We start from the raw sequence: 18,130 nt of genomic DNA, 5'->3' as shown, positions 1-18,130 counted from the left end.
TGCTCCTATGATGCTGCTTGGCCTGCTGTGTTCATCCAACTCTGCACCTTGTTGTCTCGAGGTCTCTTCATTACTTGATTGTGGCTGAGACCTACATTATAACAGGAGGTTAAGGGAGGAGGTTAAGGGAGGAGTTAAAGCTAACAAATGTTGTCAGTGAAAAATGATCAATGTGTCATTATTGCAGATTATTGGCATCCATTCAACTTTAGAAAATGCATATATAATGCAAATAATGTCAAATATATCCATAGGAGAGCAATATTAATGTCCATTGTTCATTGTTTTACATGACTAATCTTTTGGCAGATAAATTAGCAGTAGTTTTTCCATCGAAGCAATATATTTGGTTTTGTAGACTTGGCTCCTGTATCACTAGATTGATCCAATCTTGTTTTGTTTGGTAAACCTATTGCTTAACTCAGCTGAAAAGATACAAAACTTGACAAAGAGACCAACAGCAAGCCAACGGTGGTTAGAAATATTTGAATTGCGTAACTTATGCATAATTGCATAATGCTTACACTTTTAAGTCATTACCAGGTACAGATGTTTGAATTCTTGATGGCACATGGTAAATATTGAGTTTATGGAAAAGTCATACTAAAGGAAAGTAACTGGTAACAATGTATAATGGAAAATTTAAGGCTAGGCTGCAAAACTGAGAAACTAATGAACATTGAAAATGTGTAACCATTCAGGTCAACTGTCATCTGTAAAGAGAAGCAATAGGTTATAATGTTTGTGGAGTCTACATTTCATCAGATGTTTCTGTCGAGATTACAGCAGCACTTTGATAATTTTGTTACTTCAAGATCTTTATTGGTTTCCAATGGAAATGATTTGTTTGGACACCTTTTACACAATCACATTATACAATATCATGTTATATTCAATACTACAGCCATCACAGTATACAGTGCAGCACACATTTACAATGTTCATACATGAATTATTCATTGCACTTATAACAGTGAGTTTTACAGTCCTCCTTCCACGTCCATGGAAGTCAGGTTCAGTTTAGGAAGTCACCTCATTTTCATACACAACATGTAAAAACTCTACACAGATAACAACTGAATACAGTTTCTCAATGGTCTATATGAGCCAGCCACAAACACAATGGTTTTTTTGCCGTATTTTAAAATTATTTTTTTAAACAAGCATAAGTTGGCAGGATTGCTGGTATGTGATACCCACACCCAGTGGCTGTTTAGATAATCTGATGAGATTTACACACTGTACAAATATTTACATAGAGAAACAAATATCATCTTTAGCAGCCAAATCAACTGCGTTAAAATCACGAAACTTGAATAAAGTGGAGGCTGCACTGACTAAAGGCTCATCATATAGGGAGTACAGGGCTGACACTGTCATTGGATAGGCAAACAAAGTGAGGAGGATAAAGATAACATGCCTACCTTTTCCATTTTTCTGGACTTATAGTCCTAATGGGTCAAGAAAATCAGGCACTGGAGCCGTGAGAGAGACTTACCTACTCTCAACTAGAACCTTGGGCATTTATTCCCTGCTAAGTCAAAGACAATGAAGCCTACTGAAGCATCCTTATTATCACCCTATAATAACCTGACTGTTCAGGGCTCCAGCTATTCACTTGTTCAGACACCAAGGGTAGCCTCTTAATATAATTATTGTGCACTGCACAATATTGACCTCAGTTCCAAATGCCATTCAACACTCATCTCCTCTAAATTCACCTTCTTTAAGGTTGCAGTGTAGTGTCTTTCTTCAAGAATGTGGTTCATCAGCAAATGAAGACAACAGATGAGCTATGAGGGGAGATTGTAACTTTTAGTGACTGGAGATGTCTGCCAATGTCTGTGATAAAACTGAATGTTTGTGTGGCCTCTGTGGCAATTTGTGATTTGGTACTGTTAGTGGTGTTGTGTGGCCTGTACTTTATTATGTTTTACCTGTTAAAGGGACATTTAGACAACGATTTCTAAAAGCACTTCATCCACGCTGAACCCAACCTACAGTCTCATCTCAAAACAAGAAATTCCTTTTTGTCAAACTGTACATTGCATTTACTCACTAATAATCCTCAGAGTAATACTTAAAAACACAAAAAATAGGCAAAGATGTCCCTAATCTCTATAAAGAATCTGATTCAAATAATCGTCATTAAATAAAAACTTTTTTAACCTACCCCAGTTTACATTTTGAAACCCATTGTGTGTGCTTGAAATACCATATTGATTTATATGGCCTTTTATAAAGAATTGCTTCTTAATTCCATTCTAACCATTTGATGGTCAGCATGTATACTTTTAACTTGCATTTTCAGTTACACTCTACATGGCTGACGTCCAAGGCCTATGGAGATTAGTTATGAAAAGTCTATGGGATGCCAGACAAAATTGCAATTGCACTACTTGATGGCTACTTTGCTATTCATAAAGTTCACTAATGTTCTCGAGTAGCAGTAATCCAGCAGTTCAGCATTAGAGCACCAGATGTACCTTTGAAAACCATCTGCAACATTTTGACAGTTAAGACTGAGAAGTTGCGTACCTATGATTTGCTCATTCAATCAATGAAAATGGATTCAGCCCAGCCTGAACTGATAACCTATTAATTCAACCTCTCATGGATATTTGTTAAATATTCAAAGTGGCAGTGTTCCCTATTAAGTTGCTCATGTTAAGAGACTAGAACTAATTGAGATCTTGATTTTAAAATGCCTCTATTTTCCTAATGTTGAATACATGAGAATTCTCTTATTCACTTTTCATTGCCTGTACTGAGAGTCTCAAATATGTAATAGCCTGTTAAATAAGATTTGAATTTTTCTTTCGAATGCAATGGCTGCAAAGATTTAATGAAGAACTTCAGTCCTTCTAGAGTTTCCAGGAAGAAGTCCGAATGCAATTTACTGTCCTATTTTGGTTGAGAGATAATTGTGGATCTTTGTGGTGGGATGCAGGATAACATTATTTCCAGTGGATAGTAATGTTCAGTTACAGACTATGTATCTGTGTTCTTCATTCACAAATACCACACAAGAGAGGAAGTAAATCTTTGATTGCACAACCCTTAAAAACACCTAAAACCTAAATGCATTAAACTTCTTAGATAGTAAATCTCTTTTTATAGCTTTCAAAATATACACCATCTCTCTTACAGAATTGTAAATAATTTTATATACATTTTTAATGTTGGATACTCTGAAGTAAAATTTCAGTATTTTACAGAACCTTATTATATTCCTCAATCTGATGTACCTCTATATAAATATATATGCTGCCGATTAGACTGTAAAAGCATCTTCTTATGATGATACTTTTATATAGAAATGTGACTGCATCTCCCAAAATGTTAGTGTCACCCTGAAGGGTTTTTGTCTTCGAGTGCTCACTGAATACATGATTAGTCATAAATAAGTTCACACCAACTGTTTTTTTCAGAATTGATTATTCATGCATTTACATACACTTGCACATACAAACATACATACAGGTTGACATCACAACATATGGAAGGTGCAGATAGCTTGCTGATTGCGGGTAAAACAACACAAAATGGGGAGGGAGCAGTAATCAGTGAAACCAGTCAGCCACCGAGAAAAAGTGATATCCCCAAGGCTCTACGTAGTAACAGGGGTATTTAGGACTCTATTGATTGAATCTTAAATCTTGGGAAGAAGTCCATAGGTCAACTTCAATAAACAGCCCCACTTTATGCAAATTCCTTTCTAGGTTTCTGCCAGCAAAAGGGTAGAACATCAGGTTGATATTCTAAGGCATATGTCGAGTTTGATGATGTTCATTCGTCAGAAAGTAGCTGATGGCAGAGGCATCTGGAACTTAGAGGATGACTGAAGATTGATCCGTAATTTGAAATTGGATGGACTCCAAATGCTGATAGATGATCTGGTGATGTCGGTGTTAGAGTTTGTAATAATTCCACTTGTTTCCAGATGGGGGTTCATGACAGGCGGGTGATAGTCCAACGACGGAAGTGAAAAGGATCACAAAAGTTGGAAAAACCTCACCGAAACCAAAAATCCTACACATTAAACTGAAAATAAATCACCAGCCTCTGGATGGTTTGACCTTCAAGGCGCTGAGTTCAACATCTAAAGTCTGACCATCCAAACTATAAATTAATGTGCTTAACTTATATTCCTCAGGTCATCTCAAACCCCACCTCATCTTTCTCTGATTGACGTATGTGCATTTAATTTGCCTTTAGTATCCATAAATAGAAAACACTTGAGCGCTTCTGTATCTGGGAATTATTAGTCTGGATTGTCATTCCATTAGCAACAGAGCTGGAAGAGTAGAGAGAGTCAGGTATTTAGAATATGATGTATCCAGTTTAAACAGAAATGTCCTGCCCCAAGACTGGGAAATCTAATAGATTACAAATTGGATTCCCCGAGTACAGCTGGAACTTCCTGGGTCGTGGCTTGCCAAGAGCAAGTGCATATGGTTAATATGGGCAACGCTAACAACTACAATACCAAACAAAATGGAAGGCAAGCACTGAATCAGCAAGTCATGCTCTAACCTGGAGACGAAGACAAGCACAGTACTAGTCCACTGTTTTAACATGGCGATGCCTTTGGCAACGGATCCCGTCAAAAGGTTCAACAACACCTCACTTGACAGGTCACAACAGGTAATGAGTTACACTTAAAACATTGCTTCTCAATATCAGTAGCATAATCTTAATTTACGCCATTTATATATAACATTGAATTCAGTATTAAATATTAACACAGTTTTCTCATCATTGCATAGAAAATCTGAATTGGTAATTGTTTTCTTCCATCCTATTCTGATGAGTGGAAGCCCAAATGAATTGCACATTACCATAGATCCAGGGCAGAGGCAAGCTTTCTCTTCCAGTTATGCTCTTGTCAGCCTCCCACTGACCTATTGTTTCCAAAAGTACCATCCCTCCCCCTTCCTACCCCATACAAATCCAGTACTGCATAGCGGCAAGGAAAAATGCAGGTCATATACAAAAGAAAACAAAAATCCGTTTGAGGTATACAATAGAAAATTGGAATGATTAAGGCGGCTGCAAAATAGCATATAGAAAAATACCAGGCAAACATGTTGACGAGAAAACATTATGTAGAGTACGCTCACTGAAAATAAAGGAATGGAATAGCTTCTGATAGCTGCAATGACATGACTGGCCACGATGTCAGTCCAGGTGTCACCAGTTATGTGGTCACTTTTAACACTTCTGGTCTTTATGACCAGTGCTTATGGTTCACAATCATTGAAGAATGCTAGGTCCTGGGTAAGGGGCTGAGTACTGCCATCATACTCTAGAATGCCTCGAGGCCCACAACAATTTGCATACAAGAGTTGCACCTGCCCATCTTAAAGAATCAGCTGGAAACTGAACAAAAGACAGTGGAATGTTTGGGAAAAATGGAGCTTTTGCTCCCAGCCCTAAAAAAGGTAATAAGTCCACCTCAGGGAATTCTGCTGTATGAATACAGAAAAAACCTATGAAGATCAAAAGCTTTAGTGAGAGAAACTGGACTCTGTGCATGCTCCAATCTTTCCCTTCAGGGTCCAAGGTAAGAGGTCATTGAACAGGCATAAGGAATTCCAAATTCTGCAAACATCATTTGGAGGTAAAAAAATTCCAAATATTCATCATTAGGCAGAAGGCATCCCCAAACCATCACTGGATATTGTCTTGTGATAGCCAATAGATGGAGATTTTCAATGGCCTAAAAAGGCTTCAATTTAAAATTCCACCAAAACTAGCAGAAGATTCAAACTTGCTCAAAATTTGGCCTCCAAAATGTCATTGTGTGCCCATGTGTAATAGTCTCCTGAGAACCAAGACATCAGATATCCTGAAACGCCGTGCAACATCCTCAATTCTTCGGGCAACCTGCAACAATGCTTACAGCACAGCCAGCCTTTGTGTAAACTCTGAACAAGGTACAGTGTTCCCCTTTGGATGCGTTTTCCTCTTCACATTGCATAGACAGACACTGACGAGCTTCACCTTACAATTTCATCTATGGGACGACCAGAAAATCCTAAAGAGAAATGGAACAAAAAAGTGAATGAGAAATAAAAGCAAAGCATTACGAATGCTGGCGATTTGAAATAAAAAAAAGTGTTGGAGAAGAAGAGTCTTATTGCTCATGAAATGCTAAATCTGTTTCTCCAGAGATGCTGTTTCAACCTGCTGAGTATATCCAGCACTTTCTGTTTTGCATAAACCGTTTTGTATGTCATAATCTTCAAATAAGTGAGATAAATACAGGAATAATGAGCAGCGTCTGCCCAAAGTAAACTATGAAGTGTAATGACCTAAATTAAATATAACACAAAAGTAGCTCATCTCACAATATGTCAGGATACATTAGGAAAGACTCAGGCATCAACTTGGTTCCTGAAGTTACTTCTGATGTGATGAACACTACACTCTGCAGATGAGTGATCATTACATAAAGATTAGCTAGCAAGTGAGATCACAGCAGAAACCTGTAAATTGAAGTTAGTATACCTAACAGATTACTGATAGAATGTTTGGGATAAGAAAACATTCAATCTTAAGACTTAAAATCTTAAAACTCTTGCTACTTCAAATACCTGTAAAATAAGTAAAGGGTCAGACAAAATAAAAGCAAGTGAAACAGTCAGTCTCCAAATATAAAAAAAGAGAACAAACTGGAAATGAAGAAGAAAAATAAATTTCCACAGAAATTAGGCCCATCATAGCTCTGTTAGTTCTGCAGCTAGAGCTTTTGAATTAATTTCCAATGCATTTTCCTGTATTGTTTTATAATCTTCTTCATCAAATACATGGCCAAATCTCATTCAAATAATGCTGTACAGCCTGGTTCAGTAAGTACTTGATGCAGAGTCTTCTATATTTTTAAAATCGTAGTCGAGGTTAAAAAAAAAATCTTTCATTTGTGATAATCCTAAAACCTTTATTACCAATTTTCTAGGCACCAAAATAACCTTCTAATTTTGGAATAAATTGTTCTGATATTCCAATAAATTGTTATTTATAGACATGATTAATATATTGCTGTCATGGCTGTCCTCTCATGTTATACCTCACAAAGGTTTGAACTCATTTAAAGCTCAGCTGCCTGTAATTCAACTTGTACAACATCCTAATCACCTATCACCCCCAGTGTTTGCTAAAATATACTGGCTTCCATTCCACCAATTCTTCAACTTTAAGATTCTCAACCTTGGTTACAAATCATTTGATTGCCTTATCCCTCCCGGTACCTCCCACCTTCACAACCTTCCAAGATATCATTAAATCTGACCTCTTGTGCTTACACAATTTAAGATGCTCAGCTATTGACTGTCACGTCTTCAGCTGCACAAACTGAGTGCAAAAGAGTCAATTAATTCACTCTGAATAGGTGGGTTGACACATTAAATATCATTGTTATTCACCTTCTTAAGTTTTATCATGGGCAGCTGAATTCCATGAGCCTCTGGACCCTTTTCTCTATTCGGTGAGGACTGTCCACCATCCACTGTCCATCTTGCATCATTCCACAAAGGGATGGGATCACTCTCCCACTCTACATTCTCCCTCACAACCCAGGCTTTTAACCCTCATCCAGCCTGTTTTCAGCACCCACCAACAAATCCCTGCATCTGGGATCAGCACCTGCTGCCCCATCAAGAAGGCATAGATTACATTGTCATGCTGCCTGTTTTGCTCTGTTGCTAATCCACTTGAAAGCCAAGTCTGTCAATTAGGCTGGCTTCCTGGAAGCAAACCTACAGGTGATGCCACAAATTGAAGTTAAAACTCCATCACATGCAGGAGAGAGCTGAGTTCCAGCTTTCTTACATTCTACTGTTCAACCCAGCTCCAATGGCACCTGATAGGTCAGGTTAGTTAAGGTTCATTCCTATGCTTCTTTTTATAAAGCCAAGCAAAAGCTGCATGACTTTATTACAGCTGTTTCAATTTATCTCGATTCCTCCCATAATTGAACAATGGAAAACCTCTCTCAACGCTCTAGCTGTCTCTTGACACACCAGTGCTAAAATTGTACCATTTAGTTTACATTGTTACTCATTAACTGCAACCTGGGATCAACATTCTAGTTTAGGAGACTCAATTTATTTTTTGATTGCAAAAGCAGGATCATTAATTTGACATTTACAGTCCACACTGGCAAAGTATCTTTTGTATTTTGCTTATAGGCTTTGTGGCCACCATTGGGTATTTGCATAAACTTTTAATATATTCATTCATTCATAAAATGTGGGCATCACCTGCTGGGCCACCATTTATTGCTCATCCTTAATTGCCCAGAATTCAAATTCCACCATTTGCCATGGTGGGATTTGAATTCAGGTTCCCAGAACATTGCCTTGTCTCTGGATTAATATTCTAGCGACAAGACCAGTAGACTATCACCTCCCTAGTGATTAATTAGTTCAGCATAGCCTGGAAAGTGAAGTTCCAATTTTCTTACCTAGATGGCTTAACAGCCACATTATCTTCTTTTCTCTCCTCACACCTATTGTCATGAGAGAGAGACATTACGTTTGTCTCCATTGCTATATTTTTCTGGAGCTGTTCACTATACTAGGGCCAAGGACTACAGCTTGAGAGACAACAGTCTCTCAACTATGGAGTGGGATTTGAATCTGAAGCTTTTGGCTGAGAGGCAGGGCCGCTACCCATGGTGCTACAAAACCCCTAGCAAAATATTGGTGCACTATTAATCAGGATGAAAGATCATTCATATTAGGTGCCAAATGACAAATGTGGTAAACCGTACTGAAGTTACTTCATGTCAGCTCTGATAAAGAGTAATCTAGACCGGGAACATTAGCTTGCTGTCTCTCTACGGATGTTGCCTGACCTGCTGTGAACCCCAGCATTTTTTTTTGTTTTCAGAACAGATTCCAACATCTGTAGTTATTGGTCATACAATGTGGTGAACTGTGCCTGATTGTATCTATTCAGCTTCCACAACTTAAATAGCTTCCAATTTCTCAGCACACTAGAGAGAAGATCAAGAAGAGATAAGAAAAAAACAAATTACAAAACTACTTTGTGCCAAATAAGTTAGAGGCTATTTTAATATACTGAATCTTCAAGAATGAGAAGGAGCTGCATGACTCAGGAATCCACAGTGCCCTGAAAATGAATTTATAAATCAGGGAGCACACAGGAATCACTGATGCACTTCTCCTTTACTTGTTAAGGGTAAATCCAACCTATACTGATGGAATAGATGTTTTCTCCTTTCATCAGCTGTATAGGTTCCAAATGTAACTCATAAGTAACATGAACTAAGCAATTCCATTGTGAGTAAACTGATGGTTGCACTTGACAACAGTGCTAATGCTGAATTGATTTATCATAGTTGCAGGCTTCACCTGTTACATTTCATAGCTTGGTTTTTAATACCTGCCAGTATTCTGCCTCACTGCATTTTCCAGTTTATCATTTGAAATGCCTTCAGCGAGCATTATTAAACCCTACAATGGAATGCATGAAACTGATTCAACCAGCACATCATGGGACAGAAATAGCTGAAAGGATTTCTAGAAGAATTAGAAACAGGAGCCAAATAATTTGTAGTTTTTTTTTAACCAATATTCCTATCTTCAGCAAAGCAGCATTTAAAGCTCAACAAAGATCTCAAAGAAACACTGAACAAACTTTACTGAACCCTGACCATGACCAATTCCATTTATGGACCTAAGAACAAAGAAAATTACAGCACAGGAACAGGCCCTTTGGCCCTCCAAGCCTGCACCGACATGCTGCCCGTCACAACTAAAACCCCCTACCCTTCCAGGGACCGTATCCCTCTATTCCCATCCTATTCATTTATTTGTCAAGATGCCCTTTAAAAGTCACAATTGTATCTGCTAACTAGTTTGTGTTTCTGTCCCTAAGTGAATGAATGCCCATATTTAAACTTTCACCTTCAAAGTTCAGCATGGTCCTCATCCCACCAATGAAATCTCTGTACATTTCCCTCCGTCGCCATGCAATGTTGTTCACTTCTTTTCTTATTTCATGTGATGCAGGTATTATTGCCGAGGCCAGCATTTGTTGTTCGTTCCTAACTACTCCAGGGCTGTCCATTTCAAAAGGCAGTTGAGGGTCAACCATATTGGTGAGGGTCTGGAGTCACATGTAGGCCTGAACAGTTAAAGATGGCAGATTTCTATCCTTAGATGGGTATTTACGACAATCTACAGAGGTTACATAGTTCGCATTAGGCTAGCTTTTTATTGAATTAAAATTTCACCTAGTCGAGTGACATTACCATTATGCCAACATCTTCTCTGGTGCAAAACAACTTTTTTTGTTTAAGTTCCTTAGTTTGAACCACTGAACAATTTGAACAAAAAAGTGATTTTACAGAAGTGGGTTATAAATTGTTTGTCAAATGGAATGCTTTATTACTTACACCCGCTATCTTCCTACATAGTTATTCTTATAATGATCTTAAAGATGAGACATGAAGGCGTCAATGCTTTTAAAAATTTATTTTCAATGGCAATTTCCATGGATTTGAAAGTAAGAAACTTAACATTTTACATGCTTTTTTGGACTCATCTATTTTTAGAATCTCAAAATATTTACTTTTGACCAGAAGTCACAGGTAGGTCAGGTCAGCTAAGAATGGTAGATTTCCTTGTCTAAACCAGATGGGTTTTTATGACAATTGACAGTCATGGTTACCATTAGACTAGCTTTTTATTCCAGATTGTTATTAACCAAATTCATATTTCATCACCCGTGGCTATGGTGGGATTTGACCCTATGACTTGAAAACTTCAGCTTCAGATTTTGGATTACTAGTCCACCATATGACTGTAACCTATAATAGGGGAGATAATGGTGTTATGAAAGCAAACATTTAATTATAGCTTACAGCTAATATGTACATGGTCCTGTGCTTGATTTTCTGTTATGGTGGCACAGAAAAATCGAGTGAGCAGTGTGAGAAGAAGGTTCTTGGGAAAGAAATACTAAGGTTAAGCTGGGAAAGGATTCACATTCAACAACAACAACTTGATTTATATAGCACTTTAGATTTGGTGTCCTAAATCTCTTCAAATGAACATTATTGAACAGACAGACAGACAGGAGAGAAACCATTGCGGGTGATTCTTTAAATAGATATGAGAGGAATCAGGCAATGAGACAGCAGAAAATGGATTGCATGAACTAGAACTGGAGGGAATGAGGTGGCTCGGTGGTTAGCACTGCTGCATCACAGCACCGGGGACTCAGGTTCGATTCCTGCCTTGGGTGACTGTATGTGTGGAGTTTGCATATTCTCCCTGTGTCTGCATGGGTTTCTTCCAGACGCTCCTATTTTCTCTCACAGTCCAAAGATGTGTAGGTTAAATGGATCGGCCATACTATATTGCCCATAGTGTCTAGGTTAGATGGGTTAGCCATGGGAAATGCAGGGTTACAGGGATGTGGTAGTGGGGTGGGTCTAGGGGGGATGCTCTTCGGAAAGTCAGTGTGAACATGATAGGCCAAATGTCTTGCTGCCACACAGTCGGGATGCTATGATCTATGAATCTGGGGTGGCACGGTGGCTCAGTGATTAGCACTGCTACCTCACTGTGCCAGGGACCCGGGTTTCAATTCCAGCCTCGGGTGACTGTCTATGTGGAGTTTGCACATTCTCCCCGTGTCTGCATGGGTTTCCTCCCACTGTCCAAAGATGTGCAGTTAGGTGGATTGGCCATGCTAAATTGCTCCTTACTGTCCAAGGATGTGTAGGTTGGGTGGATTAACCATGGGAATTGCAGTATTACAGGGGTAGGGGCGAGTTGGGGTGGGATGCTCTTCAGAGATTCGCTGTGGACTTGTTGGGCCGAATGGCCTGTTTCCACACTGCAGGGATTCTGTGATTCGAGAAATCAGAGAACACTGCAACTTCAAAGCTAAGATAAGAAAGAATCTTAAAGGAAGCTTGACCCAGAGAGCTAAAAGAAGTGACAGTGGCAGCTTAATAGATGCACTCGGTATTATTAATCAAGAATTTCTTGTTGGAATTTGTGAAGGCGTAAGCAGGACATTCATGAACACAACTGGAAATGATTGGGGAGGAAGCTGGTGGCCATTACTTTCAAGGATAATCCTGGAATTGTGAGCAATTTTGGTGGGTGAGAGCAGGACCAGATAGCTTTAGGTGATCCATTCACGTCTATTTCCTTTGGATTTAAGAGACATAACAGGATAAATCAGGGTGAGGGTCAGTACTAGTTTTGAAGTCGACTGGAGCATCAAGCGAAGGTCAAAGTTGTGATTAAAAAAATCGGCAGTGGATCATAATGAACATAAAGCCAAATGGTGGACACTTGGGATTTGAAGTGAAAGGGCAGAGAGGTCTTTCCAGGCTAGACACAGAAAGAAGAATAATCTGAGAAAGTGACCAGAAACAGTCTTCCTATTGCACCAGCACTAGTTTCTGATGCAGCATTGAAGAGATTCTCTGAATAGGACTTGCTCCAATCTGTTTTTGCAGCTTCCACCTGCAAACTGAGAAGTTGAGTGAGAAATTAAAATTGCAAGGACAGTGTACCCAATTTTCAAGATGCAGCTTATTATACCTGTGATTACATTAGCATACTTCCAGATGAAGATGTACTTTTGGTGAGCTACTTGAAGGTGTGTCTGGAGGGATTCCTACTGATGTAAGTAACTGGTGTAAAGTAAACCCTGCTGCATAGGGGCTGTGTATGATAAGCCTTTAAAGTATCATAAGACTGTGTGGGTGGAAGCAAATTTATGGGCTAAACAAAATTTGGACAGCTAATTAAAAATTTGCACTGGACAGATGTACTTCAGCTGATTTTCTGAGGTCTGACAATATCTTCCTAACCAGGTCTGCAGAGCATTTGACTCACTACTAATATGTATCATCGCCTTCCACCCACCATTGTGCATTGCCAATCTGTGTGCCAATCTGTTAGGTGCCAAGGTGACATGATCCTCTGGCATACTTGCTCAATTAGTTCCCAAAGCAACATCTTTTCATTCAGGTCCTTTGGAAGATAACCTTTTCCTTCCTAAAGCAAATTCAAGTGCAAAGTTTTATCGAGTTGCCCTGTCAGACAGCTATGCTCTCTTTAAGCTGGTGCTGCATCACTTTAAATCCCGCAGCACCATCAGATTCTACATTCCCCAAACCATTAGTTTACAGTTTTACAATGAGACTGATCCAGCATGGTCAGCACTCATTCAATCAATTGGATGATAGTCCTCCTACTTTTAGTCAAATACAAAAATGACACAAAATATGGAATGGTTGTTCCTGTAGGATATGATAACAGCTGAAAGCAACATATTAATAATTCTCTTGTGGCAACACATTGCAAAAATACATTTTAAAAAGCCAAAATCAGGACTTTAATTAGCAGTGAGCTGAGCCTGTTGACTTTAGTTAACAAAATTTATAAAATAATGGGAAAGCTATAAATGAAAATGCTCCCAAAATTTTTTAAGTCACCACAGTCCACACGAGTACAAACACTTTGGTGAACATGTTTGATGTAGAGGAGGGTGCAATGAATCTGCTGATTGCCTCTCCACAGTCAACGTAAGTGTTGGTGGTTTATTTTCCCTCAGCAGATGAGAGATATCATAAATGTTGTAACTCTCAAATTGAATTTTTGCCCTCTGTATGATGAAATCAGTGCACAAGGTTAGAACATCTTCACAATCATTGATAGACTCAAGGTCAGGTGGTACTAATGGGATAAACAGACTTAAGTTTGGTCTAGTCTGTCCCTCAGACATGCCTTCAGTCCGCCCTTGAAGCAAACTGCATCTCAACAAGTGAAAAAAATACAAGACACATGCGAATTAGAGGAGGGCTAGTTTCATTTCAGCCTTTCAATGTACCAGGACTGTATGATGACTTCATGCAACAGTTCATTTTTAGCGTCATAGAATCATACAGCACGGAAGCAGACCGTTCAGACCAACTCGTCCATGTTGACTAGGTTTCCCGAATTGAATTAGTCCCATATTTCTGCATTTGACCCATATCTCTCCAAACCTTTCCTATCCATGCATCTGTCCAAATGTTTTTTTCAAATATTGTAATTGTACTCACTTCTAATACTTCCTGTAGCGGTTTGGTCCATATATATATACCGCCCTCTGTGTGAAAAAGTTGCCCCTCAGGTTCTTTCTAAATTTTTCCCGTCTGCGCTCTATTTTTGGATTCCCCTATCCTGGGGAAAAGACCTTGGCTATTCACTGTTACGATGTCCTTCACGATTTTATAAACCTCTATACGGTCACCCCTCACCCTTCTATGCTCAAGAAACTAAAGTCCCAGCCTCTCCTTATAACTCATACCCTCCAGTCTTGGTAACATCCAATTTCATAACATCCTTCCTATAGCAGGGCATTTATGTCATTTGAGCAATGATATTAAAAATCCAGTCAATAGGTAAATCCCATTCAGGGAGCAAGCTCACATAGTAAGTTATTATTAATGCAATAAGCATTTGCAGAAACCCCAATTGAAAGAGATGCTGTCTACTTGAAAGAATCATTGGCAAACTTTAATTTGTTTGGGGAAGGAGATCATTTAAAAAAATGCTTTGTGCTGTTTTTCTCAATTGCATCTGCTGAAATTGTCAAGATTATGCATACAAATTCAAATTATGTCATCACACTATCCTACTGAAACAAGCAAAAAAAGGTTGCTGAGCACTTTTCCAGGCTGTCAATGCAACTTTAAGGAAAATCATTTGTTTACTGAAACAAAACTATACTGGGTTGTAAAAATGTAGAGGACTTTGACATTTTAGAATACCTTTGAAATCTTAAAAGTACAACAAATTACAAACTTTTATATGCTAGATCCCAGTGTGCAGCTTGCAGAATTCATGCTGTAACTGTTTATACTGTCTCGCTCAACTTTAGCTTTTATATTGAAGCTGCAGTACAAGATTTCCATACGGTTTTTTTTAAACTGGAGTGTTGCTTACCATTACGTTCTCTTCCATGCAATGTGTCAGCAATCACTTTAATTTGCTGTTCTTACACAGCTGTCTTGATCAACTATTTCTAACTGTCATACACAGGGTGTGTCAGAGTTCCCTGTCTCATCCAGAACACGTACTAGGGTAAAGCTATATTGGTGCCTGCACGTGGACTTATCCAGCAGTGAATAAAGGATGGAAGTGACAAAGCACTGCTCTTCAACTCCATGCTGTCCGCACATGCACTGCCTAGCAAAAGTCCTAGAATAATGATCAGGAGTTAGAAGTTCAGGCAATGTTTTCCCATTCATCCAGAGACCACTGAGACTAACAACAGCTCTGATTAGTAAACTCAGCATTGACTAGGAGTTGAATGTGGGTCTTCTTTGGTCTGTTCACGGTCATAGTTTATTCAAGTCATGTAGCTGAGACAGGAGGGGGCAAGTGGTGGGAAAATAGAGATGAGATTATATGGATATTTTTTGCATAGAGTAATGTGTAGATTATGGCACTGTGGGTCATCTACTTCACAGTTCTGACTTTTTTTTAAATCAAACTTTGTGAAAAAGTTAATATAATTGCTTAAAAGAATGAGTGCATGGGTATGAATCACTTCTATTAATTCAGAATTTAATCTTGCAGGAAGAGGTATTTTTTCTTCCCCTGTTTTAGCCCTACACCTGTCTGTGACATGATCATTGCACCTTTATTTGCACAGCCTCAAACAGCTTAGATTCTCATTTTATAAATGTGGTGAGGGGGTGGGAGCAATGTTGCAAGGATCCAAATTGAGTCATTATCAACTCAACACCTTCACCCACCAGCTCCTATCCTGATAAACAGTTTCAGTACTGGCAGATGATGTGAGGGAGAACAACAACCGTGCTTGCTAACAAGCTCTATGCTAAGCAGCGTTGTAAATCTTATGATAACTCACCCTTGCTGAGGTCAGTGTTATTTCCAGTTCACCGTGAAGAGAGGAAGCAACTGTGGTTTTCACCTGTTGAGGTACAAACATCCAGCAGCACCACCTGAACATTTGCTAATTATTTACCCAATTGATTTTAAAGTTCTATTACTAAGTTAAGACAAGTAATTATTCTCCCAGCCAAACAGTCATGGCTATGAAACTGAGGCCGCACTGCGGTGTGAAAACTGACACAATAATTTGATGACAAGATTAAAATGTTTCTTGAGTAGGCTGTATATCCTTAGAGTTTCTTCTGTCACATCAGTATTGGGTACTGGCCCATACAGTTCGAAGCTAGAATAATGGGCATGTATCTTGCAACTCACTGCTTCAAGTTTTCTATCTGGTTTCTGTTTCCTCTATGTCACTGAAATATCCCTCACCAATCATACACCAAGGTCCACCTCTGTGATTTACTACACTGCCTCATTTTTCTCGCAGTCTGCAATTACTGACATGACTGATCTCGCTATCCTCCTACAATGCTATTTCCTGTTTCCTCCTTAAAAATCCAGTTTTCTGACTGAGCTTTTGATTATCCTATGTTGAGCATCGAGTTTCTTTTTGCCTCTGTGAAGTACCTTAGGATATTTTATTACATTAAAGCTACTTTAAAAATACAAGGGATTGTTGTTGTAAAATCCTTTCCACAAGATCAGTGATAAATAATGGACCATACCATTGTGATATATCAATAAAAAAAACATTTTTTGGGTTGGTTTTCATGAGAAACCTTAATCTCCATTAATTGATAACTTGCTGCCTAGTGAGAAACTTGCTGTGCCATCAGCAAAAATATAAAAGGTGGCACAAGGCACTTTTGATGTTGAGAATGGCCTTTCTGGACTTAGAATCATAGAACCCCTGCAGTGCTGAAAGAGGCCATTCAGCCCATCGAGTCAGCATTGACCGTTCAAAGAGCATCCCACCCAGACCCAGAATATTTGGATTTAAAAAGTCAACCATGTTTCTCACCTCACAGATGTGCCAGACCTGCTGAATTTCTCCAGCATTTTCAGTTTTTATTTTCTATCATTTTGCACGCTTGAGTCTTCTCCACAGCTCAGTCACTGCATGGACTTTGAAATGATAAACAGCGTAATGATTTTTTTTTGTTATTGCACATAGTAAATAATTTTGTAGTTGGGTATGTGTGAAATAGAATTGTGCAGATGTGGAGAACACAATGAAAATTTTTCACAAAAGGGTAACATTTCCCTTAGTTTTTCTCAAACTAAGTTATGGGGTAGATAACAAAATAAAATCTCTATTACTTCAGAGGAGACAATTAATTTGGAATTTACATGAAGCAGTTCAATTAAGCAATCAATAGATGGCATAGTTGCAGTCTGAACTGAAATATTATCCAAGTGAACAAAATGATGCAACCAAACTGTGTTGAGACAGGATACCCTATTAATGTGGCATTGGTAACTGCTGGGAGCAAAGAAAGATTTTGAGAGTGCAGAAGTAGGCCATTCAGCCCAACAGGTTGATGTTAACATTTATGTTTTACATAGTCTCCTTCAACCTTGCTTCCTCTCACCCAATCTACCTGCAGACTTGGGCAAACCATACTTCAAAGAGCTCCCAATATCTCACAAGACCATTACATTTAGTTGTAAGTGAAGACTTTCAACTATTATTTTTGATCACTACTTCCTTCACCTTGTTTCATTTCACTGTGTTAAAATCCTGGAACTCCTTTCCAACATTGTGAGTGGAACTCTTGTTCTGACTGCAGCGGTTCAAGAAGGCAGCTCACCACCACAAAGTTAAGGGCAGTAAATGCTGGCTGTCCGAGCAATGCCCAGATCCTGTAAATGAATCATAAAGTTGGCCTCCTGTATGTTGCCTGCTTCTTTCTCCTTTTACAGTGTGTCTGCAGGAGGCTGATATGAAGTTTACGTGGTGTCTTCTTGTAAAGCTATATAGCTCATGTTGATATAGGAGGGAACTACCTTTGCAAGGTCACAGATCTGTGACTAATGAGATTAATAAACCCTTGTGTAAAAACTTTTTTTAAAAACTGAAACAAGAACTGTTTAAATCCAGTATTTTAAAAGATTTATGCCTCTTTTGAAAAGCAAGTAACCTGACACCCATGGAAAACAGTGTGTAAATAACTGTTTAAACAAGCAGTAAATGAAGAGACAACAAGGTGCAGGGCTGGATGAAC

At 38.7% G+C, this 18,130-nt stretch overlaps 2 protein-coding genes across 2 annotated transcripts in view; one reads left to right on the top strand and one right to left on the bottom strand.

Moving 5' to 3' along the window:
* The window catches only part of apeh (acylaminoacyl-peptide hydrolase), a 149,292-nt gene that overhangs the window by 109,698 nt on the left and 21,464 nt on the right, over positions 1-18,130 (top strand). The window lies entirely within an intron of this gene.
* Positions 852-18,130, bottom strand: part of LOC109931684 (protein bassoon-like) — a 430,268-nt gene continuing 412,989 nt past the window's right edge. The window contains exon 14 of the mRNA XM_048606748.1: positions 852-6,040. The gene's annotated coding sequence lies outside the window, so the exon portion shown is untranslated. The remainder of the gene's footprint in view (positions 6,041-18,130) is intronic.

This window comes from Rhincodon typus, chromosome 16, assembly GCF_021869965.1.
Source record: "Rhincodon typus isolate 14 chromosome 16, sRhiTyp1.1, whole genome shotgun sequence".
Taxonomy (NCBI): Eukaryota; Metazoa; Chordata; class Chondrichthyes; order Orectolobiformes; family Rhincodontidae; genus Rhincodon; species Rhincodon typus.
The sequence above is the reverse complement of the archived record's forward strand: the minus strand, read 5'-3'. Positions and strand labels throughout refer to the sequence as shown.